The sequence below is a fragment of the Girardinichthys multiradiatus genome, chromosome 5 (genome assembly GCF_021462225.1).
Source record: "Girardinichthys multiradiatus isolate DD_20200921_A chromosome 5, DD_fGirMul_XY1, whole genome shotgun sequence".
Classification (NCBI taxonomy): Eukaryota; Metazoa; Chordata; class Actinopteri; order Cyprinodontiformes; family Goodeidae; genus Girardinichthys; species Girardinichthys multiradiatus.
The window spans coordinates 52,638,369-52,665,037 of NC_061798.1; the positions used below are offsets into that span (position 1 = coordinate 52,638,369).

General features: G+C 40.4%; 1 long non-coding RNA gene across 1 annotated transcript; it reads right to left on the reverse strand.

Moving 5' to 3' along the window:
* Positions 1–586: 586 nt before the first annotated feature.
* LOC124868210 lies at positions 587–25,932 on the reverse strand. Its single transcript, XR_007038274.1, has 5 exons — positions 25,567–25,932; positions 11,706–11,876; positions 7,733–7,780; positions 5,470–5,563; positions 587–1,058 (listed from the first exon to the last, which is right to left on the reverse strand). It is a non-coding gene; the product is annotated as an uncharacterized LOC124868210 (long non-coding RNA).
* Between the last annotated feature and the right edge of the window lie 737 nt (positions 25,933–26,669).

Here is a 26,669-nt window from a genome sequence, read left to right on the forward strand (position 1 = left end):
TTTTATCAAGGGCAGGGTCAATGCAGCTAGCTATCAGGAGATTTTGGAGCACTTCATGCTTCCATCTGCTGAAAAGCTTTATGGAGATGAAGATTTCATTTTTCAGCACGACCTGGCACCTGCTCACAGTGCCAAAACCACTGGTAAATGGTTTACTGACCATGGTATCACTGTGCTCAATTGGCCTGCCAACTCTCCTGACCTGAACCCCATAGAGAATCTGTGGGATATTGTGAAGAGAACGTTGAGAGACTCAAGACCCAACACTCTGGATGAGCTAAAGGCCGCTATCGAAGCATCCTGGGCCTCCATAAGACCTCAGCAGTGCCACAGGCTGATTGCCTCCATGCCACGCCGCATTGAAGCAGTCATTTCTGCAAAAGGATTCCCGACCAAGTATTGAGTGCATAACTGTACATGATTATTTGAAGGTTGACGTTTTTTGTATTAAAAACACTTTTTCTTTTATTGGTCGGATGAAATATGCTAATTTTGTGAGATAGGAATTTTGGGTTTTCATGAGCTGTATGCCAAAATCATCCGTATTAAGACAATAAAAGACCTGAAATATTTCAGTTAGTGTGCAATGAATCTAAAATATATGAATGTTAAATTTTCATCATGACATTATGGAAAATAATGAACTTTATCACAATATGCTAATATTTTGAGAAGGACCTGTACATTTAAAATATTTCTTTACAACGATATTGAACAGAGTACAGTGTTAGCATATTAGTTGCACCGTGGGCATTTCCAGCTGGCTTTTTTCACATTTTCATATTCTGTGCTCTTTATGTCCAGGCACAAGGCATGGATCCATCTGTCACACTGGATCTGTTAAAATGGAACAGAAAATGTATGTTTAGTAGTAAAACAATACAATACAAACTGGGTGTTTACTTGCTCGTCATAAGTTATTTACAACTTTATGACTACCTTGAGTAAATGTTTCCGGTTTACACATTGACAATTCATACTCTCACCCAGTTTGTAATTTGAGGTCCCGAAAGTGGGGTCTTGTAGGCAGATTGCACAGCAAGTCTGGTCATCGAAGACTGTAATCAAATTATGAAAGAAACCAAATATTATGAATTATATATATATATATGTGTGTTACTGCTGCAAATAAATATTTGAACACCTGTAAAAATCAATGTTAATGTTTGTTACAGTAGCCTTTTTTTGCAATTCCAGAGGTCAAACATTTCCTGTAGTTTTTCACCAGGTTTGCACAAACTGCAGCAGGGATTTTGGCCCATTCCTCCACACAGATCTTCTCCAGATCAACCAGGTTTCTGGGCTGTCGCTGAGAAACACAGAGTTTGAGCTCCCTCCAAAGATTTTCTCCAGGGTTTAGGTCTGGAGACTAGCTAGGCCACTCCAGAACCTTGATATGTTTTTTAGGGAGCCCCTCCTTGGTTATCCTGGCTGTGTGCTTTGGGTCATTGTCATGTTGGAAGACCCAGCTTCCACCTCTCTTCCTGCTCAGATACTTTTCTCCTAAGCTCCCTGCTTGCTTGCTTTCTTTTACTCTTAACTTTTTATCTCTTAGCCATAATTACAGAAATATTGGACTAAAACTACATCTTACCAGCGACTCCCAAGGATTATTATTATTATTTTTTTCTAAAGGATTTTGATGTTTTTATAATCGAACTCGAAAGAAGGTCAAGTTGACGGCAGCTAATCAGCACAAAATGCCTCCCTTCACCACAGAGGACTTCGACAAACTTTTACAGACATTGTCTGATTTGGAGATGAAAATCCATCAACTAGAAGTGAATGTGGAGGTGAATATGAGGTACAACGATGATTCAACTCTGCCTGTGATCCCCAACATCGACATCCAGCTCAACAACTCAGCCGGCAATCAGAACACTGAGAATAAACCTACCGGCAGACCCCCCTGGCATGTTTTAGGGCCATGCCCAAAAAATCAAGGTGGACGACTCACTGGAAGATCTCAGCATTTAAATAAATTAAAATGGCCAGAATTACAGAGAAATGTCCCCGTTTCCCCTGAGAAAAGGAGACTTTGACAGCGAGCTGCTGTCACAATAACTAATAGGAGTGAGACAGCTGGAAATAATGGAGTTCTTCTCCAGAACAGATTTGCTCCACTACAGAATGAAAACCAGGACAATGATCCATCTTCTGAGAACAATAAATGGTTTGAGAACAACCTTCATTCTAAACAGTCATAGTCATAAAGTTGTAAATAACTTATGATGAGCAAGTAAACACCCAGTTTGTATTGTATTGTTTTACTACTAAACATACATTTTCTGTTCCATTTTAACAGATCCAGTGTGACAGATGGATCCATGCCTTGTGCCTGGACATAAAGAGCACAGAATATGAAAATGTGAAAAAAGCCAGCTGGAAATGCCCACGGTGCAACTAATATGCTAACACTGTACTCTGTTCAATATCGTTGTAAAGAAATATTTTAAATGTATATGTAGAAAATAAAACTGTAGTTTGTTTCTAAAGAATTAAGGCTGTGCTCTATCTTTCTATTAAAGAAACATGACAATTTTTAAGAGAAAGATAATCTTACATATATCAAAATGTGTTAAAATGGAATAAAAATGAGTGTGCCTCATCTATCCAGTCTAGTAAAACAATTTCATATATATTTTGAGTGAATTGATCAAATGACCTGGAAGCTGTTGAAGAAAAACGGTGAATTTTAATGTAAAAAATTCATAAAAAATAGGAAATTCATCTAAGTGAGAAAATAATGGATGTGCCTCCTTCTCCCAGTCTAGTAGGATGATTTAAGAGTGATTTTGTGTGAATTGGTCACATGACCTGGAAGCTATTGAAGAAAAATGCTAATTTTTGATCCGAACAATTCCTAAAAAATGCTTGAAATACAATAAAAATGAGTGTGGCTCATTGATGTAATCTAGTAGCATAATTGACTATTGTTTTTGTTTCAACTGGTTACAAGACAAGGAATTTATTTATTTTTATTTTCCAAGATTGTTTGGTTCAGAAACTTATTGACGAACCACCGCGGGTCAGAAGAGGGAGCAACAGAGAGCAGCTAGCCGACATCTGAGTGCCTAAATCGGATTAACCGTCAGCTAGATGCCGCTAACTCCGCGGAGCTTGAATATCCAACATCCAGCTTCAAACTAACTTCACCACGGTCAGTGAATGTGTTTTTGAGCTTCGGTAAGACTGTGGTCTGTATGTTTCTGAGCATCTTTTGGATGATCGCAGTGTAGATCCTAATAAAATAATCTATATATATTCTAGCTGTGTCCTGAAGATGCAGAACCGTTTCTGTGCGAAGGAATTCAGTAATAACATGTTATAGGAAGACTTCTGGAAATGTATTCAAGTATTTCTAAGACTTCACAGAGAAGTGAATTAAAACATGTAGAAACAATAAATTACTTTGATAACAGATAATGCAAGTTATAAATAACATTTTCCTGTTAAACGCAAGAGCAAAATGCGCAATATAGCCTAGTGCGTTTTTCCCTTTCAGTCACAAAGACAACTAGAAAATGTGCATTTGCTGCGAAACTGCGTGTGAATGTTTTACGCTGAATCTATTAGCAGCAAGCTGACAGAAACATGCTGATCATGACAGCAGAAACCTTGATGAAACGTCAAGAATTAGCAGAAAACAGAAATGCGCATCAGCACAACAACTGGGAGCGTCATTTTCGCATTCGCTCTAAAAACGCGCATGTTACCATATTCAGTGACCCATCATATATTGCGACTTAACGGGCTATTAATTCTCCTCACCGGTCTACTATGGTAGGGAGATTATATTGGATAAAGTGTTATATCAGTCATAACTATGAATAAAAGGAGGAGTGAATGCTGCAAGTCACTGACTGGATGCAATCTGCTGGGTTTCCTTAGATAGAAAAACTTTTATCCAATTTGAATAAATAACTGAATCTGACTGAACTGTTCAATGGTTACGATTAATTGGAATTAGGGTGTGGAAAAATGGTCACTAAAATCAAATGTCATATCAATAATTTAATATATCTGTCTCTGGGATTTATTTTGATTTTAAATTTAAAGTTCAATATAACTTAAGAACATGATTATTTTATTAAAATAAAAATTTTGGTCAGTTATCTTTTTATATAGAATCTAAATAAAAATGTCTGAAATAATGGTAATAAACCAGGATTACTGGACTAAAACACTGAGACATTTAGACATGAAGACTGTAACATCTTAAACAGCTCCTGTAAACGTTTCTTTTTAATTCCATCTTTTTTATGTACTGTGCTTATTCAATTAAAAATATTGCCATGATTTTCTAACCTTTTTTTTAGAAAGTGGCATGGCAAACCAAAACTGAAACAGGAGAAAAATGTGGAGAGATCATTGATGCACAGTTTTAGTTCTTCTGAAGTCATGGGATATGAAAAATGGTTTTCTGTTCCAAAATGTTGCTATATGTTCCTATTTTATTCTGTGTTTGAGACCATTAAAAATTCATCAAACAGAAACATTTGTGAAAAATCCGAAAATTGATAATCTTATACTCCTGAGTTGTAGATGAAATGAGCAGAAATAGTACTTTTTTTAGCATAACTATTTATTTATTCATGTATTTATTGTTGGGATCCCGATATTAGTGCAGATAAGCTGTCACTATTCTTCCTGGGTTCCAATGAAATAAAAAAAACAGTACATTACAATACGAAACGACACATGACAACAGAGTACACAATATAGTTCATAGGTTTCAAATGTTCACAACACTTTCAGCCACAGTTAATGCTTTCAGTGCATTTTCTTTAATAAAAATATTAAATACTGATTTAAACCTCTTTGTTTTTACATGTTCAGTTATTGTTTCCAGGAGCCTGTCCCATGCATGCACTGCTCCTCTTAACACTATTTGATCTCAATTTTCTATCCTGTACTGGCAGCCAAAGTCGGAACCAACACTCTCTCCCACAGCAGCAGCTCAGCCTGTCTCCTCTTTGTCTATTACAGGATGCTGAACATCACGGCATTGCAGTGCTACAGCTTTCCCTGAACGTTTCCAAACAAGCTTCCATTTCCATCTGGAAGGGCGATTTAACAAGTTTAAGGCAGATGCTGTTGTTAATGCAGCAAATGATAAAGCACTGTGTGAAGGTGGATCAGACATTCAAGAAGAGTTTGATCAAATCATTTCCCAAAAGGAAAAACTGAAAACAGGAGAAGCAGTAGTGAGTGGCGCAGGAAAACTACCCTGCAAAATTATCATCCATGCTGAAAAACAACCCCACGCAACACATGCTGTTTAGAGCCAAACCACTGCTGAAGAAAGCAATTAATAATGCACTCAGGAAAGTTAAAGACTCCTGCACTTATTGCTGGAAAGGCTATTGAAAAAGCCTGGTGATTGTCTGCTATTCTGTGTCTTTAAATGCTGAAATACTTGTTACCTCCGTGAAAGAATTCATAGTGAACGAGAAAGACCAAACTCACCTCAAACGGTTCCATCTGGTAGACCTGAATGAAGAGGCGGTTCTGGAAACTCAACGGGCCTGCAGATCACTGATAATGGATCCATTGCCACAAACTAAAAAGGTAAATGTTGTGAACGCTTTACACCATAATAGTAGGAAACACATAAAACCCTGTCTTGCATAATTTCATAAATACCCTCATTATTACAACAATAACATTTGAATCTTCGAAGAGCCAACGACTCAGTACTAATACTGATTCATTCCAAACACAGTATGTCAATAAGATTAAAACTTAAATTATTAAGTGACATTATTGTAAGGATAATTATGCCTTTATTGTCCCACATTGGGGACATTTATCTGACAGTCCCAAAAAAGTAAATAGAAGTATACACAAGACTGTCAAGCTAACTAATAATAATACAAACAACAATATTAAATATACTTAAAAATGTATATGAGAAATATGTAATGAAATAATAATACTGTGGCTACAATAGTAAAGTGAGATCTAAGGGGAAATACAGCATACATTTAGAATAAAACACTAAAAACAAAGTATATAATGTACAGTATGACAAAGAAGATCAAAAATTCAAAAACAATATTCCTAACCTGAATATAGCTTGTAGTATTTTTGAAACAGTGCATTTGTAGAATAACATTAATAGAAAGAGTAAAAACTTTAGAAGACTTCATATGAGTAATATTAATCTTAAAACAGAATGTTGGGACTTGGGAGTGTTATACTGTTCTTGTCCAGCAGAGGTCTTCCTGGAGCCACTGCTGACTCTGCTACAGGTGTTCCTGATCGTTGGCTGATGGTGTCTACCTGGGAGGAGTATTTAAGAGCCAGCCACTGCAGTGTTTTACCCATGTGGTAATCACCAAGCCAGAGTAACTTTCCTAGTCTGACCAGAGCTTGTGCTAACCTTGTTTTGTTTCTCTGCTTCCTGCTAGTACCTGTGAGGTGTGGGCGGTTTCCTCTCAAACTGGACCTGGACATCCAGAACTTCTGTCAAACTGTTTGTGATTTTTGGACTATCACCACTAGACTGTGGTTTGGCTCCTGGATTTCCCAAGCTCCTATCACTGTGTGAACTCAGACCTTCTGTGGACCGCTCTTTATTGGACTACCTGACTCCCAAGCCCGATGGTAAAAGATATCCCTGGAGTTTTCTGCCTGTGACTCATGTAAGCAAAACGTTTTGCGTTTTGAGGATTTATTTCTGTAAAGCCAGTACTAACCAGTACCTCTCTCTTCAATAAATCTGAGAAGTCTGAAGTACCTGCCTGAGCATTCTCGACCGGGTTCTGGTGTGACAAGTATTACTGACTGTAAATAAAACCTTGAACCTTTACTGGTCTCCTGAGTGAGTCTGCATGTGGGTCCAACTAATTCCTAACGAGATGACACAGAATTCATTCAATCTGCAGGATATTAAGATAATGTACTTATGATACGATATGATTTCAATAAATATTTTTCTTTATGATGAGTCTATATTTTTTTGTATATATTTTTCTTTTTATGTAATATGGTCTATTATGCAGTGTCAATATGACAATTTTTCATATTTATGTTTTAAAGTCACTGACTGGATGCAATCTGCTGGGTTTCCTTAGATAGAAAAACTTTTTATCCAATTTGAATAAATAACTGAATCTGACTGAACTGTTCAATGGTTACGATTAATTGAAATGTATGAACCTGACTTAAAATCTGGATGATTTGATTGAATTGAGTTTGTGAAGTGCCTTGAGATGACATGTGCTTTGAATTGGCGCTATATAAATAAACTGAATTGAATTGAATTAAAGTGTCAGAAGATGGCAGAATCGGAAGTTTCGAAGACATCATTGACTGATGGTCAGAAGCAAGGAGAAGTCAGTCAGAAAAATGACAGTGATGATTATAATGTTGTACTACTTACATTATTTGTTCATTAAATGGGTATGTACATGAACCACCTTTTATTTTTAATATGTTTTTATATTGTACCACCCTCAGCTCTTTGATTTGTGGAGGAAAAAAGACTCAGAGGTTGTTGAGTCAGTCATCCCATCGCAGTTCAAAGGAATCAACTTTACTCATCACAGTGAACTGAGGCCACATGAGTGGCTTACAGGTGAGGTACTTAAATGTCCAATAGTTTATTAAATGTTGATGTCTTTGTCTTTAGAGTTTTGAAATTGTCTGTTATCAAACCTTGTCCTTCAAATGTAAAATGTTTCCATACATCGAGTCTTTACTTCACATCACCATCCACAGAACGAACCTGGAATCTTGCATCTTCATAATGAATCATTATGTCACTGGTGTCATTCTGTTTGGAAACAGGGAAGAAGTCAGAAGGAATAGTCAAGGGTAAGTTTGTCCTGTAAACTAAATTTAGGTAATAGATAGCTTTTTCTTTTCAATATTTATTGTATGGTTTGAACTACCATGAAGATTTAAAAAAAACAATTTTAACTTTAGAATGAAGCGACATTCAAAACTCATATTTAGCTTTTTTGTTCCGAGCAGTGGCATATTTAATTGCATAATAGTTCATTTCATGATATAATGGTACATTTATTGTTTCTAATGATGTATTAAATAAATAAATGGTATCTTTAATTTAATGGTACATTTAATGTTACATTTCTTTCATGTTACATTTACTTCACTTATGGGACATTCACAACATTTATTTATTTACTGATGATTTTATTGTATTAATTTTGTCCAGTTTGACCCTCCATTCTTGATGCCTGTATAGGAGGTCATGTCAGAATTTAAATCAGGTGTTCTGGAGCAGACACACATCTAAAACTAGCAGGGAAGGGGTCCCTGAGGACCAGGGCTGTGAACCATTGAGGTACAGTTTCTAAATTATGAAGGTTTTGTCTTTTTGGCCTTTTGTTCAACAAGTACATTTCTCTTACTAGGTGCATTTTTCTTTCGTTTCAGCAACTTGAAACATAAAAGTGATGTCATTGTTCAAAGGAAACAGTCACTTAATAAATAAGTAAAATACAATTACAGGTCCTTCTCAAAATATTAGCATATTGTGATAAAGTTCATTATTTTCCATAATGTCATGATGAAAATGTAACATTCATATATTTTAGATTCATTGCACACTAACTGAAATATTTCAGGTCTTTTATTGTCTTAATACGGATGATTTTGGCATACAGCTCATGAAAACCCTAAATTCATATCTCACAAAATTAGCATATTTCATCCGACCAATAAAAGAAAAATGTTTTTAATACAAAAAACGTCAACCTTCAAATAATCATGTACAGTTATGCACTCAATACTTGGTCGGGAATCTTTTTGCAGAAATGACTGCTTCAATGCGGCGTGGCATGGAGGCAATCAGCCTGTGGCACTGCTGAGGTCTTATGGAGGCCCAGGATGCTTCGATAGCGGCCTTTAGCTCATCCAGAGTGTTGAGTCTTGAGTCTCTCAACGTTCTCTTCACAATATCCCACAGATTCTCTATGGGGTTCAGGTCAGGAGAGTTGGCAGGCCAATTGAGCACAGTGATACCATGGTCAGTAAACCATTTACCAGTGGTTTTGGCACTGTGAGCAGGTGCCAGGTCGTGCTGAAAAATGAAATCTTAATCTCCATAAAGCTTTTCAGCAGATGGAAGCATGAAGTGCTCCAAAATCTCCTGATAGCTAGCTGCATTGACCCTGCCCTTGATAAAACACAGTGGACCAACACCAGCAGCTGACACGGCACCCCAGACCATCACTGACTGTGGGTACTTGACACTGGACTTCTGGCATTTTGGCATTTCCTTCTCCCCAGTCTTCCTCCAGACTCAGTCCACTGCTTCCGCAGGTCCCCCAAGGTCTGGAATCGGCCCTTCTCCACAATCTTCCTCAGGGTCCGGTCACCTCTTCTCGTTGTGCAGCGTTTTCTGCCACACTTTTTCCTTCCCACAGACTTCCCACTGAGGTGCCTTGATACAGCACTCTGGGAACAGCCTATTCGTTCAGAAATGTCTTTCTGTGTCTTACCCTCTTGCTTGAGGGTGTCAATAGTGGCCTTCTGGACAGCAGTCAGGTCGGCAGTCTTACCCATGATTGGGGTTTTGAGTGATGAACCAGGCTGGGAGTTTTAAAGGCCTCAGGAATCTTTTGCAGGTGTTTAGAGTTAACTCGTTGATTCAGATGATTAGGTTCATAGCTCGTTTAGAGACCCTTTTAATGAGATGCTAATTTTGTGAGATAGGAATTTTGGGTTTTCATGAGCTGTATGCCAAAATCATCCGTATTAAGACAATAAAAGACCTGAAATATTTCAGTTAGTGTGCAATGAATCTAAAATATATGAATGTTAAATTTTCATCATGACATTATGGAAAATAATGAACTTTATCACAATATGCAAATATTTTGAGAAGGACCTGTATGTACATTTTGTTTATTCAGCTAAGATAGACATGGTCTGTTTTCTTGTTTAATATTTTATTATTTCTTCATTATTATTCTTTTTACTTTAACTAGCCTTTACTACAGCTAAAAACAGGGACCTAACTGGTCCTTCAAAGAAACAAATTACCAAAAGACTAAATGAAGAAAACAAAAATGGGAGTGGCACAGGAGTGGGACGGGACAGGAGAGAAAATCCACTCCCTTGTCACCCTCTAGTGGGGACCACAGACCACTTCTCAGTACCGATGCTTTCTGGATGATGCTTTGGTCACTTTTGAATGTTGGTGGTGTTTTCACACTCGTGGTAGCATGAGACGGACTCTACAACCCACACAAGTGGCTCAGGTAGTGCAGCTCATCCAGGATGGCACATCAATGTGAGCTGTGGCAAGAAGGTTTGCTGTGTCTGTCAGCGTAGTGTCCAGAACCTGGAGGCGCTACCAGGAGACAGGCCAGTACACCAGGAGACGTGGAGGAGGCCGTAGGAGGACAACAACCCAGCAGCAGGACCTCTACCTCCACCTTTGTGCAAGGAGGAACAGGAGGAGCACTGCCAGAGTCCTGCAAGATGACCTCCAGCAGGCCACCAATGTGCATGTGTCTGCACAAACGGTTAGAAACCGACTCCATGAGGATGGTATGAGGGCCCAACGTCCACAAATGGAGGTTGTGGTTACAGCCCAACACCGTGCAGGACGCTTGGCATTTACCAGAGAACACCAGGATTGGTAAATTCGCCACTGGTACCCTGTGGTCTTCACAGATGAAAGCAGGTTCACACTGAGAACATGTGACAGACGTGACAGAGTCTGGAGACACCGTGGAGAGAGATCTGCTGCCTGCAACATCCTTCAGTATGACTGGTTTGGCAGTGCATCAGTAATGGTGTGGGGTGGCATTTCTTTCCATGTGCTCACCAGAGGTAGCCTGACTGCCATTAGGTACCGAGATGAGATCCTCAGACCCCTTGTGAGACCATATGCTGGTGCGGTTGGCCCTGGGTTCCTCTTAATGCAGGACAATGCTAGACCTCATGTGGCTGGAGTGTGTCAGCAGTTCCTGCAAGATGAAGACATTGAAGCTATGGACTGGCCCACCCGTTCCCCAGACCTGAATCCGATTGAGCACATCTGGAACATCATGTCTCGCTCCATCCACCAACATCACGTTACACCACAGACTGTCCAGGAGTTGGTGGATGCTTTAGTCCAGGTCTGGGAGGAGATCCCTCAGGAGACCATCCACCATCTCATCAGGAGCATGACCAGGTGTTGTAGGGAGGTCATACAGACACATGGAGGTCACACACAATACTGAGCCTCATTTTGACTTGTTTTAAGGACATTACATCAAAGTTGGATCAGCCTCTAGTGAGTTTTTACACTTTAATTTTGGGTCCAAATCCAGGCCTCCATTGGTTAATAAATTAGATTTCCATTGATGATTTTTGTCTGATTTTGTTGTCAGAACATTTAACTTTATACAGAACAAAGTATTTAATGAGAATATTTCATTCATTCAGATCTAGGATGTTATTTGAGTGTTCCCTTGATTTTTCGGAGCAGTGTATATCTAAAGTATTATTCTGTGATAATTTTAACCTTACATTTTTAGCTCCCATAAACACCATTCCATAAATTTACGTTTAGCAAATTACTTTAAACTTCAATACATTTTGAAACACACATCTTAACTGAACTTCAATAAATATCTCAATTGCAACATGTATTTTAAACACCATGATTTTAACATTAAACTTTTGATCTGAGTGTAAACATATAGTTCTTAAATCCACAGCTTCAATTCATAGCTTACCGGCTCCTTCTCTCTTTGAAGATTTTTAGTCCTGCAGTGTCTTTTTCCCAGCATTTATCTCACACATTGCTGGTTGCTGCCCTGTGAGTGAATACCTCCAAACTAATCATCAGATCATCTCCGCCTGGAACCAACAGTCTGCTGCCTCCAGGCTGGGAGACACACCCAGACCTATACTCAGCCAGACAGGGATGGGCCTGAAGCTCAGCTCAACAAAAGTTACATTTCTTATTGAACAAATTTTGAGGTTGTAATTTTTAATACAAAGTTGAACAAGCACACCATTCCATTGACACAAGATTTCATATTTATTTCTAAACATTTGGATTGTTAGGCTTTGTCATCATTGCATAGAATTAATAAATGTTTGTAGAAAATATTAAGTATTCCATTATTTTCTTAAAAATTGTAAGGTAAATGATTGTGGTGTTAGGGCTTGGTGGCTAAACTTGAAATTCACACGTATACATTATTTTATAATAAAATTATTATTTCATTGTTTGTAGAGAGTTTTTCAAAATATGAAGGGCATCCCTGAATAGGACGGACTGGGTGGATGTGAAATTGAGTGGTTCTGGTTCTGCTGGAGGTTTCTTCCTGTTAAAAGGGAGTTTTTCCTCTCCACTGTCGCTACATGCATGCTCAGTATGAGGGATTGCTGCAAAGTCAACACCAGTGACTGTCCACTGTCTCTACATGCTCATCCAGGAGGAGTGAATGCTGCAAGTCACTGACTGGATGCAATCTGCTGGGTTTCCTTAGATAGAAAAACTTTTTATCCAATTTGAATAAATAACTGAATCTGACTGAACTGTTCAATGATTACGATTAATTGGAATGTATGAACCTGACTTGGAATCTGTTTGATTTGATTGAATTGACTTGTAAAGTGCCTTGAGATGACACGTGGTGTGAATTGATGCTATAGAAATAAAATTGAATTGAACTGAATTATCTTAGACCAAGGAATTGGGTGGATACTGTACTTATTAGATAAAACATTTCTTACAGATGGCTTCGGGAGTCATGGAGGGATTTCCAGACAAGCCAAAATTGACGTTTTCAACAACCAAACCAGATATTGTAAAGGACCGTGTTTCATCTGCACTGCAAATTCTTGAATCTTCAGCTAATTTGGTAAGTTTCAGTTTTTTCCTGTGTGTGGAAAAGGTTGCCAAAATGGACTGTCTTGCTGGCTCTTTAAGGGGTGGAGCCCAGTCAGTCAGTGAGCCATGAGAAAGAAGCTGCACTAGGGTTGGCAGTTAGTTCATTTTGCTTCTGTTGCTGTTCACCATTTGTTTCCACCTTATTTTGCCTTGTGTGCGTATATATTGAAGTAAGTAACACTGAAAGTTAAGAATGTAATTTATTTGGCAGAATATTCTTCTTTCCTTTTAATTGATGTCATGCTCGTTCGTGTGTGCATTTGACGAAAGCTACTATCGTGAGGTTTCGCCTGTAACATTTGTTAAGAACATATGTTGAACATTACTATTGTAATCAGTAATAACATAACTGATATCATTTCAGGCAGTTGTTTGGATTGATTTAGACACAGATGTTATATTATTCTTTGTCTGTTTTAGAACCACACAGTTCTGTGAAATGAGGAATAAACAGAAATTCAAGCTTGTAAAACACTGGAATGTGACTGGATTTATCTTGGGGTAATAACCGGACTCACCACAGTGATTTGAACATTCCAACCAGCATCAATACATTCCCTAGTTTTTAATGGTCCTTCGAGCCGGAGAGACAGTTTGCTGTTTAAGGATGCAAAACCCAGAGTTAGCAGCAATGGACACTCAACCCAACTGACAAATGTCAGTCCCTTCCTACCTATCAAATTTTGACCTAAGTGGACCTGGGACTCAGAATAAATTACAGGCAACAGTTACAGCTGCATTGGGAGTATCAGTAGAGCCAACAACACTGGAGCGTCCAACTACAGGTCCTTCTCAAAAAATTAGCATATTGTGATAAAGTTCATTATTTTCCATAATGTCATGATGAAAATTTAACATTCATATATTTTACATTCATTGCACACTAACTGAAATATTTCAGGTCTTTTATTGTCTTAATACGGATGATTTTGGCATACAGCTCATGAAAACCCAAAATTCCTATCTCACAAAATTAGCATATCATTAAAAGGGTCTCTAAACGAGCTATGAACCTAATCATCTGAATCAACGAGTTAACTCTAAACACCTGCAAAAGATTCCTGAGGCCTTTAAAACTCCCAGCCTGGTTCATCACTCAAAACCCCAATCATGGGTAAGACTGCCGACCTGACTGCTGTCCAGAAGGCCACTATTGACACCCTCAAACAAGAGGGTAAGACACAGAAAGACATTTCTGAACGAATAGGCTGTTCCCAGAGTGCTGTATCAAGGCACCTCAGTGGGAAGTCTGTGGGAAGGAAAAAGTGTGGCAGAAAACGCTGCACAACGAGAAGAGGTGACCGGACCCTGAGGAAGATTGTGGAGAAGGGCCGATTCCAGACCTTGGGGGACCTGCGGAAGCAGTGGACTGAGTCTGGAGTAGAAACATCCAGAGCCACCGTGCACAGGCGTATGCAGGAAATGGGCTACAGGTGCCGCATTCCCCAGGTCAAGCCACTTTTGAACCAGAAACAGCAGCAGAAGCGCCTGACCTGGGCTACAGAGAAGCAGCACTGGACTGTTGCTCAGTGGTCCAAAGTACTTTTTTTGGATGAAAGCAAATTCTGCATGTCATTCGGAAATCAAGGTGCCAGAGTCTGGAGGAAGACTGGGGAGAAGGAAATGCCAAAATGCCAGAAGTCCAGTGTCAAGTACCCACAGTCAGTGATGGTCTGGGGTGCCGTGTCAGCTGCTGGTGTTGGTCCACTGTGTTTTATCAAGGGCAGGGTCAATGCAGCTAGCTATCAGGAGATTTTGGAGCACTTCATGCTTCCATCTGCTGAAAAGCTTTATGGAGATGAAGATTTCATTTTTCAGCACGACCTGGCACCTGCTCACAGTGCCAAAACCACTGGTAAATGGTTTACTGACCATGGTATCACTGTGCTCAATTGGCCTGCCAACTCTCCTGACCTGAACCCCATAGAGAATCTGTGGGATATTGTGAAGAGAACGTTGAGAGACTCAAGACCCAACACTCTGGATGAGCTAAAGGCCGCTATCGAAGCATCCTGGGCCTCCATAAGACCTCAGCAGTGCCACAGGCTGATTGCCTCCATGCCACGCCGCATTGAAGCAGTCATTTCTGCAAAAGGATTCCCGACCAAGTATTGAGTGCATAACTGTACATGATTATTTGAAGGTTGACGTTTTTTGTATTAAAAACACTTTTCTTTTATTGGTCGGATGAAATATGCTAATTTTGTGAGATAGGAATTTTGGGTTTTCATGAGCTGTATGCCACAATCATCCGTATTAAGACAATAAAAGACCTGAAATATTTCAGTTAGTGTGCAATGAATCTAAAATATATGAATGTTAAATTTTCATCATGACATTATGGAAAATAATGAACTTTATCACAATATGCTAATTTTTTGAGAAGGACCTGTATAAGATCTCCATCACCACCAATTAGCCAGAGCTTCGACTTGATGAATTTGGTGGACAACGAGGAGCAAGAACAGGAGTTTAGCCAGTCTATGGACCAAGCCACCGGGGAGCAGCGGAACAACCAAGTTCCTGAGTTCAGTACTGCTCTGGAAGAGATACGCCAAGAGAACGCTGAGCTCCGTAAACAATTCCAGAGCCTGATGGTTGCTTTACGGTCTAACCCAGCAGCCCACCAGCCCCTATTCCCGCCTCCTCCAACTCAAGGTGTATACAGTGGTGGTTATGGACACTACCAACTCCCAACCAATGCTGCAGCATACTAGCAGATACAATATCTGACACTCGGCTCCAAAGGAAACCTACCACAAGATTTCGCTCCTTGCAGAGTTTCCCAACCACATAGTGGTCTGCCTTATAACCCGTACTATGCAGTCACACCCCAGCAGAGTGCACCTTCTTATGCAGGTAGAAATTGTTAATTTCTCCAAACAACCTGCTTTAATGAGCCACAGAGAGAGACCACATACAGGGGGCCAAAACCCACCATCCCCAGCTTAACATCACCAGACCATAGAGTTTGCACGAATGAAGATTGCCCTAGAGAATCTATTACCAGATGATGCCACTGAAAGATACAAGTACCAGATCCTCACAGACCACCTCAGGTGTGAAGAGGCTTCACTTGTGGCAGACTCCTATTGCAATTCCAGGCAACGTTACACAGATACAATGCTGGCTCTCACCACGGTGTATGGACAGCCACATAAGCTTGCAGTGCAATGGATTGCAAAGTTAATAAGTGGTCCAAATATGCACAGCGGTGATGTTAAAAGGATCCGTTTGTTTGCCCTCACTGTGCGGTCATTGGTAGGCATGTTCAATTCAATTCAGTTTATTTATATAGCGCCAATTCACAACACGTCGTCTCAAGGTTCTTCACAACAGTCAGGTTCATACATTCCTATTAATTGTAACCATTGAACAGTTCAGTCAGATTCAGTTATTTATTCAAATTGGATAAAAAGTTTTTCTATCTAAGGAAACCCAGCAGATTGCATCCAGTCAGTGACTTGCAGCATTCACTCCTCCTGGATGAGCATGTAGAGACAGTGGACAGTCACTGGTGTTGACTTTGCAGCAATCCCTCATACTGAGCATGCATGTAGCGACAGTGGAGAGGAAAAACTCCCTTTTAACAGGAAGAAACCTCCAGCAGAACCAGAACCAGGCTCAGTGTGAGCGGCCATCTGCCACGACCGACTGGAGGTTAGAGAGAACAGAGCAGAGACACAAAGAGAACAAAGAAGCACTGATCCAGGAGTACTTTCTATGGGAAGGAAAAGTAAATGTTAATGGATGTAGCTCCTTTAGTCGTTTCATCTAGAAAGAAAGAACAGATAAACTCTGAGCCAGTTTTCAAGGTTAGAGTCTGAAAGAGAGAACATAGAGTTAGTTACAGTAGAAGCTCAGTCAGTAGCCATGTCTAGGAGAGAGAAAGGGTTAAACACTGAAAGACAGGGCTATGTGGATCATCTGTAGAAGGTAAGCATTAAGTTGTTGCCAGCAGACGCTCGGACGATTCCCCTCTCCAGAAAGGTGCCACAGGTAGACACAGAGTCAGGCCAGGTGTAGCTTCTAGGAAGAGAAAAGAGAGAACAAAGTTAAAAGCTGAAATAACAGCAAATAATGCAGAATTGGAGAGTAGTATAAGAATGTAGCAGAGAGAGTGAAAGTGGTCATTATGTCCTCCAGCAGCCTAAGCCTATAGCAGCATAACTACAGAGATAGTTTCAGTTCAGATTATTTAGTTAAATGGCGCTTATTTACAACAATGTCGTCTCAAGGAACCTCACAAAGGGTCCCGCTGATGGTCATTGTTATACTAAAAACCACAAGGATTGGGATACCTGCCTCTGTCAGACTGATTATAACCATTGGAAAAGAGAAGGGGTCATACAGGTAGCAGAAATGCAGGGTGTGTTTGCACCTCAACCATAACTGAGCCGGTTTAGGCTAAACCTGACTCCCCCTTACTCCAACCAACAGGGAGGGAGGAAGACTCGCTGTTAGAACAGTTGGGACAAAGAGGACAAGTAGAGTTAATCTGCGGCTGTCATGTTTCAAGGCTCTTAAATAAACTTCCCTATGACCTCAACGCCAGCTTTAAGAGATTTATCCAGCCCCCTAAGAGTGTCCATTCCCACCCTCGTTGACTTTGCTGGTTGGCTAAAATACAAGGTAGAAGTTCAGGAAGACAGCATTAAGCCTCCCAAGAGAGAGGAGTCGTTTAACAAGAAGTCTGACACCAAACGCACTCCCAAACCCTCAAGTAAGACTGCTACTGTCCTCCTGGGCACTGAGAAGGTTTCACGATCAAGCAGTGTGGCAGCTCTATCTGCTCTTGGACATGCAGCCAACAAATCCAAAAGAGAAGAGAAGGTAATGGCCTACTGTCCCTATTGTGATAATGACAAGCACTTCTTGAACAACTGTTCTAACTTCAAGAACCTGAGTAAAGAACAGAAAGTGACATGGATTAAAGAGAATAAGAAGGGTTGGCATTGTGGACGTAATCAAGCTGCAAAGAGTACACTTAAAGCTCCCTGCAAGACCTGTGGTTGGAGACATCTGCTTGTGCTGCACAAGGTGAATGAGAGAGTAGAGGAGGAACCTACATCAGCACCACCTTCAGTAGAGAGCTGCCTTGTTAAAACTGCCAACAAAATCATGTACTTGACCGTCCATTCTACAACTGCAAGGTACTACTGAAGATCAGTAACGTACTCCTGAGGAATAGTGACAAGTCCCTCGAGACGTATGCTGTCTTAGACAATGGATCTGAGCGGACAATACTGCTCCAGCCGGCTGCCAAATAGTTGGGCCTTAAGGTACGTAGATAGGTGTTAGCTCTCCGTACAATCAGACAAGAAGTGGAGGAGCTCTACGGGGCAGCAGCGTCTTTTACAAATTCTCCAGCAGCCAGTCCTGACAAAATGTACAGTATCCAGAATGCCTTTACGGCCTAGCAACCGAATCTAGCAGAGCATTTCCATCTAGTTGCCTCACTCCAGCAGATGTATAAACATCTGTCAGGCTTGCCACTCTCCTCTAAACAGAGTCTGTCCCATGTTGCTCATTGGTGCTGACTGTACACACCTCATTACACCTATAGAGCCAGTCATACTAGGACCACCTGGAGGGCCAGCAGCTGTGAAGACGCTCCTCGGATGGACACTACAGGGCCCAGCACAAACCATTGAGTCTATCACTAATGTATGTCACTGCCTCTTTACATCTGCACCATCAGCCACAGAGTTGTTTTCATGTGTAGAGAATGTATGGCAGTGAGAAGTTAGCAGTTAGGTCACGACAAGACCAAGAGGCAGTCAGGCTCCTGCAGGAACAGACAGTGAGAGTCAATGTCTGTGGCGTTGAGCGTTATGCCACACCCCTTCTTCAAATTAAGAACATGCCTCTCCTGAAAGCCACTCCAGAAGCAGTGCTGGCCCTCCTAAGAGGCACAGATAAGCGCCTTGCCAAATCACCAGTACAAGCTGCTACCTATCAGAGGGAGATCGAGAAGCTTCTTGAAGCTGGCTATGTAGTGAAGTTGGTGGACCACCAATTGAGGACCAGTGCTGAAGCTTGGTATATACCCCATCATATGGTTCAGCATAATGGGAAGAACCGGGTAGTGTATAACTGCTCATTCCAGTACCAAGGCAACAACCTGAATTAGCTCCTCCTAGCAGGTCCTACTCTTGGCCCTCGCTTGCTAGCAGTGTTACTATGCTTCAGGGAGCATGCTGTGGCCTTCAGCAGTGATATCCGTGACATGCTCAACCAAGTGAGGCACCTACTTGCAGATTGTCCCCTGGTGCGGTTTTTATGGCTGGACGTGAAGCGAGACATTCCCCCTGATGTTTACGAGTGGCAGGTACTTCCCTTTGGAACTACTTGCAGCCCTTGTTGTGCAACGTTTGCGTTGCAGAAACACGTCACAGACCACAGCCAACCAGAAGACGACGTGCACGTTGCCATTAACAAGTCATTCAATGTGGACAACTGTTTACAGAGTCTCCCATGTCCAGCAACCACCTTGAGGCCGATGGGAGGTTTGAGCTAAGGCAGTGGGCAAGTAACAATCCAAATGTCATTCTCCATCTTCCTCCGGACATCAAGTCATCCAGCTGTGAGTTGTGGCTCAGTCAAGGTCAGTCCGACATCCAAGAGCCAGCCCTCGGACTACACTGGAATTGTAAGGCTGACGCCCTCACTTACAAACACAGACACATTGATTGCTCAGTGGCAACTAGGAGGAACATCTATAGAGTTTTAACTAGCCAGTATGACCCTCTTGGCTACATAGTCCCTTATACCACCCGAGTCAAAGTTATTGTGCGTCACCTTTGGGAGAAAAGGAAGGATTGGGATGACCCACAACTCCTTGAGAAGCTCCTGCAAAGGTGGCATACATGGGAAACAGAGCTGGCACAGCTGCACGAGATCCCCCTGCCTAGGTGCTACACCAGTCCCAGCCTGGACCAACCCGACTGTAAGAGAGAGGCATCCATGTGTTCTGTGATGCCTCTGAACAGGCATATGGATCAGTGGCTTATCTGAGGACAGAGAGTCCAGACGGAGATGTTGAGGTTGCTTTTCTTGCAGCTTGATCTCGTGTTTCCACTGAGAAGCAACATTCTGTTCCTCGGCTTGAGTTGTGCGCTGCTCTAAGGGGTGCTCAGCTTTACAAGGTCATCAGCCCTGAGTTAACCCTCCACATTCGCAGCTGTATCTTGTGGTCTGACTCAGCCACAGTTCTAACCTGGTTGGGTTCAGACTCCTGCAGATACAAGGTCTTCGTGGGCACTTGTGTAGCAGAAATACAAGAGCTGACAGAAGCTGCCACATGGAGGTACGTGCCTTCACGAGATAACCCGGCAGACGACATCACTAGTGGCCTCACTATCCAAGACATCAGTAAAGGCAGCAGATGGACCTGTATTCCTGAAACTGGCTCCAAGTAACTGGCATGATCTACCACCCCACCCCAGAGTGAACCTAAAAGTGAGTTTAAACGACAAGTGGTTTGTCTTTCTATGTCCAGCTCTAGTGTTCCAGATCCACGGCAGTACCAGACTTGGAATGGCTTCTTATAGGCCACTGCACACCAGCTTCACAGGGCGCCTGACCACAACCACCCTCTCACTGCTGATTCCTACACTGCTGCTGAACTAGAAGTGCTACAACAAGCCCGAAGAGAGTCATTCCTTGAGGAAGTCACCCAGTTAGAGGCCAGGAAACCCATTTCCACATCCAGTCGTCTTCTTCTACTAGCACCTGAGTTTGATGAGAAAACCAGGCTCATCAGAGTAGGAGGCCACTTATAATCCAATGTGTTCTAAATTGTATGTGCATGCAATATTTCATTGAAACTTTGATTGCTGTTGGATATCTGAAAGCTGCTGTGCTTTTCAAGCTGTGTGTGTTTTAACACCTGAGAGGAAGCTCAGGGTACACTTTAAAGTTGGACCGTTAGAATTTCATGGTGAAACTCTACCATTTTCTTTTTCTTCACCCTGCTACTGGTTGCCACCAAAGGTTTTATGAACCTTTGTGTGTCCCCTGAGCTACAACTGTGGGGGGTTTTATGACTTTGTGACTCGTCGAGCTACATCTCAGTGGGGCTGCTCCCAAAGCTCCGCTTAGCACCATATTATCACTTGTTGCCATAACTGCTGGTTGGATTTTCATACACACTCAATGTTTTGTTTTGTTTTATTTGTTTAGTTAGATATTTTACCCTTTTATGTAGAACTTTGCATGTTTGATTAGGTGAAGATTATTGAATCAGTATAGCGTGGTGTATCTGGGCTGTTGATTTAATAAATATTCACGTAGATAAAGAGAAGGCGTTTGTGTTTAATTTGAGCAAGAGTGATTTGTCAGTCAAGATAAGGTTGAAGATCTTCCACCTGCGGTGAAACGGTTGATTAAACAGTAACATCTAGTAATAGTTATCAATTATTACTGAAAATTTAATTATTGTAATTATCAAGGGCTTTGAACCACCAATTACAACACCAGAGGACATCTCTGGTTTCAATTAATAAATAAGGATTTTTGGTTAAGGAATACATTTTTCTCAAATTATGATTTTAAATGATAATTCTTGATAAATATTAATGAATCAATAATCATAATTCTAACACCACCCTCATATAAAACACCGACACCCACACACCCAGCGTAAAGACACACAAGACTGGACATCGTTCACCATACATACTCGATACTCCAGTTTCACATTCCAAGTTCAATGTTCTCAAAAGAACAGGGGAAAGTTCTTTTAGATAGACCTTATACCATTCAGCACTGAACCCATCTGCTCCTGGTGATTTGTTAAGTTTTAAGTTATTAACGGCTTTTTCTCTTTCCTGGGCTGATATATTTTTGGTCAGGAATTCATTTTGTTCACACAGTTGGCAACAATGGATTATTTAGTAGACATTAGCTTCATCCATTCCTTCTTGTACCTTTAAAGCATATAGTCTTTGGTAGTATTTTTCAAAGCATTCTCTTATTTCTTTATCTTTATAAATTATTTTTTGTTGTTGTTGGTTCTCTCACCTTGTAAATAGTTCTTTCTTTCTGTTGCTTTTTTAACCTGTATGCTAAGAATCTTGCTGACTTGGGGCCTGTTTCATTATAGCTCTGTTTTAAGAATAATAATTTCTTCTGTATGTGGGTCTGAAGTTCTTGGTTAATTTCGTCTCTGGTGTGTATTATTTTCTGTAGCGTTTTGAGGTCTACTCTGTTTTTATTTTTCTTCTCTAAGTCAACTAATTTATGTTCCAAATTATTAAATTGTTTTTGTCTAGTTTTTTTTAAAAGGGATGGTTTTGCGATTATTTTTCCTCTTAAGACCGCTTTACAAGCATCCCAAAGGATTTCTGGGGAGACTTCTCCATTATCATTGTCCTGCATATATATCTGAATTTCCTGTCTTCACTCTTCTTTAATTTCACCCTTAAGTAAGCTTGAGTTCAGTCTCCACAGAAGGAGTTTTTGCTTTATTGACATCTATTTTTATGTAGAGTGGGCAATGATCTGAGAGATCCATCAATCCGATTTGACATTTCTCGACCCGACCTACGTTCTTGTTATACATGAAGAAGTAATCGATTCTTGAGTATGAGTGATGAGCTGCTGAGAAGAATGTATAGTCCCTCTTTTGGGGGTTTAGTTCCCACCAAACGTCACTTATCCCCAGCTCAACAACTTCCTAACCTTTTGCCTATGCTGTTAACTGTGGGTTGCTTAGAGGTATCTTCCGAAGGGTTTATTCTTACGTTGAAGTTGTTATAATGTCAAAAATATGCTTATAGAATGTCCACTCTGAACCGGGGAGGACATACACGTTCACAAAGGTAACTTCTTGTCCCTCGAGTCTACCAACCACTATATTATATCTACCTTCTCTGTCCTTATATTCATGGATCTTCTCAAATGACACTTTCCAGGATATTAAGGTTGCCACCCCCAATTTATGACCTGACTTATGAGATGCACCAAATACCTGATTAAAGCCCATTCTTTTAAGTTTATCTTGTTCTATCTCAGAGAGGGGAGTTTCCTGAAGGAATACTACTTATGACTTTTGCTTTCTCATTTTGCCTAGTATTTTAGCCCTTTTTATGGGATTAAGAACTCCTTTTAGATTATAGGTTACGATTTTTATTGGTGATGGTTACATCATGGATTAAAGATTTCCATAAACCCAGAACTTGTATAAAAAATGATGCCCTTTGGCTACTCAAACAACTATTAACAATCTAAACATTTTAACATTATTAATCACATTAACACAAATACATTTAAAGAGAACTTCCATTTCTTTGGTCTTGTCAACGACCTTAATGGTGTAATAGTTAGTGAGTGACTTTGAGGGAAAACCCATGCAACCCTGAAGCTCTGAAGGGCCCTTATGGTCCCCTCTCCTCTCTTCCTCTCCGCCTTCCCCATCTCTCCCAGCCCCTCCTCTTTATCCCATTCCTGTCCCCTCCGTGCGACCCCCGACTTCAAATTACTTCAGATAGGAACGGGATATATTCAACCCATCAGCTCCTTTTTGTTCCTCGTGGTTCAGCTTGTTGTTTTCTTCTAACGGTTTCCAGTTTCTTCTTATATTCGTCCCACATCTCATTCGTTGAAAGCTCCTTATTCGTCGTCAGACCTGGTCCACATCGCACTCCTGATCCTGTCCGCCCACGTTGTACAGGTCCTTCTCAAAATATTAGCATATTGTAATAAAGTTCATTATTTTCCATAATGTCATGATGAAAATTTAACATTCATATATTTTAGATTCATTGCACACTAACTGAAATATTTCAGGTCTTTTATTGTCTTAATACGGATGATTTTGGCATACAGCTCATGAAAACCCAAAATTCCTATCTCACAAAATTAGCATATTTCATCCGACCAATAAAAGAAAAGTGTTTTTAATACAAAAAACGTCAACCTTCAAATAATCATGTACAGTTATGCACTCAATACTTGGTCGGGAATCCTTTTGCAGAAATGACTGCTTCAATGCGGCGTGGCATGGAGGCAATCAGCCTGTGGCACTGCTGAGGTCTTATGGAGGCCCAGGATGCTTCGATAGCGGCCTTTAGCTCATCCAGAGTGTTGGGTCTTGAGTCTCTCAACGTTCTCTTCACAATATCCCACAGATTCTCTATGGGGTTCAGGTCAGGAGAGTTGGCAGGCCAATTGAGCACAGTGATACCATGGTCAGTAAACCATTTACCAGTGGTTTTGGCACTGTGAGCAGGTGCCAGGTCGTGCTGAAAAATGAAATCTTCATCTCTATAAAGCTTTTCAGCAGATGGAAGCATGAAGTGCTCCAAAATCTCCTGATAGCTAGCTGCATTGACCCTGCCCTTGATAAAACACAGTGGACCAACACCAGCAGCTGACACGGCACCCCAGACCATCACTGACTGTGGGTACTTGACACTGGACTTCTGGCATTTTGGCATTTCCTTCTCCCCAGTCTTCCTCCAGACTCTGGCACCTTGATTTCCGAATGACATGCAGAATTTGCTTTCATCTGAAAAAAGTACTTTGGACCACTGAGCAACAGTCCAGTGCTGCTTCTCTGTAGCCCAGGTCAGGCGCTTCTGCCGCTGTTTCTGGTTCAAAAGTGGCTTGACCTGGGGAATGCGGCACCTGTAGCCCATTTCCTGCACACGCCTGTGTTTAGAGTTAACTCGTTGATTCAGATGATTAGGTTCATAGCTCGTTTAGAGACCCTTTTAATGATATGCTAATTTTGTGAGATAGGAATTTTGGGTTTTCATGAGCTGTATGCCAAAATCATCCGTATTAAGACAATAAAAGACCTGAAATATTTCAGTTAGTGTGCAATGAATCTAAAATATATGAATGTTACATTTTCATCATGACATTATGGAAAATAATGAACTTTATCACAATATGCTAATATTTTGAGAAGGACCTGTATATGTAGAAAATAAAACAGTAGTTTGTTTCTAAAGAATTAAGGCTGTGCTCTATCTTTCTATTAAAGAAACATGACAATTTTTAAGAGAAAGATATTCTTACATATATCAAAATGTGTTAAAATGGAATAAAAATGAGTGTGCCTCATCTATCCAGTCTAGTAAAACAATTTCATATATATTTTGAGTGAATTGATCTAATGACCTGGAAGCTGTTGAAGAAAAACGGTGAATTTTAATGTAAAAAATTCATAAAAAATAGGAAATTCATCTAAGTGAGAAAATAATGGATGTGCCTCCTTCTCCCAGTCTAGTAGGATGATTTAAGAGTGATTTTGTGTGAATTGGTCACATGACCTGGAAGCTATTGAAGAAAAATGGCGAATTATAATATTACAATTTCATAAAAAATAGAAAATGCACTTAAATTCAAAATAAATTAGTGTGCCACATCTTTCTCGTCTAATATGATGATTTGACATGAATTTTGTGTCACTGGGTTACAAGACATGAAAGTTATTAATTTTTGTTTCTCCAGAGTGTTTGGTTCGGACATTTATCGACGGTCCATAAACGAACCACCGTGTGTTGGAGGAGCGACACAGCAGAGAGCAGTTACCCGGAATCAGCCTGCTTTTACCGGCCAAAACAGGAGGCTGATCCGCTGAATCTGCGGAGTTTGAATATCCAACTTTAAACTAACTTCACTGCGGTGTTCACTGTTGAATCAACGTATAAAACAATGAAATTAAATCTGTTTCTTTAACTCACCTGTCCTGACCAGAAAAGCGACGGTGAAGTTTTCCAACGCCAGACAGAAAGACCCACGACCACCGCAGCAGACACTCAACGCTGTTTTCAACCAGTTAAAAGGACCAGAGAGACGCTTTTACTCGTCAGAGGAGGTCGACCCTTTCTACAGAGAACATCAGTCAATGTGACGTGTCTGATTTGAATGACCTATAAAACAATATCACTGTTAAACAATGTTTTAAGACTAATCTTTTCATTTTTTTAAATGGAAAGAAGTTAATAATAATACTAATGATAAAAAAGAACATGAATAAAGAAAGACTATGAAGAAAAAAACTCAAAATGAAAAGGAAACTAGAGACTAATATGAAAATAAGAATACGAATTTGACATGAAAAAGTCAGTTTTGAAAAATCAAATCATAAAGGTGAAACAAAAGCGTATTTTTGATAATCCAGAATCAAGAATCTTTATTGTCAATATACACATATACAGGTGTTGGACAATGAAACTGAAACACCTGTCATTTTAGTGTGGGAGGTTTCATGGCTAAATTGGACCAGCCTGGTAGCCAGTCTTCATTGATTGCACATTGCACCAGTAAGAGCAGAGTGTGAAGGTTCAATTAGCAGGGTAAGAGCACAGTTTTACTCAAAATATTGAAATGCACACAACATTATGGGTGACATACCAGAGTTCAAAAGAGGACAAATTGTTGGTGCACGTCTTGCTGGCGCATCTGTGACCAAGACAGCAAGTCTTTGTGATGTATCAAGAGCCACGGTATCAGAATCAGAATCAGAATCAGAAAAGCTTTATTGCCAAGTATGTTTTTGGACATACAAGGAATTTGTTTTGGCGTAGTCGGTGCAATACAGTACAAATTAAACAGTACAAACATATCTACAATATAATATAAATATAAGTGCACAGTTTTAAGTGAGTGAGAGTAAATATAGAGCAGTATAAGATGCAAGAGCAATACAACAGTGCAGGTGATCATTGTGCAAGTAAAGCAGGAGTCCAAGCTGAGCGTTAATGTAACACATAGAGTTACAGGTTACAGGTGTCCTGTCAGCAAAAAAAGGGGGGGTGTGGGGGAAAGGGGGAATGTCAGGGTG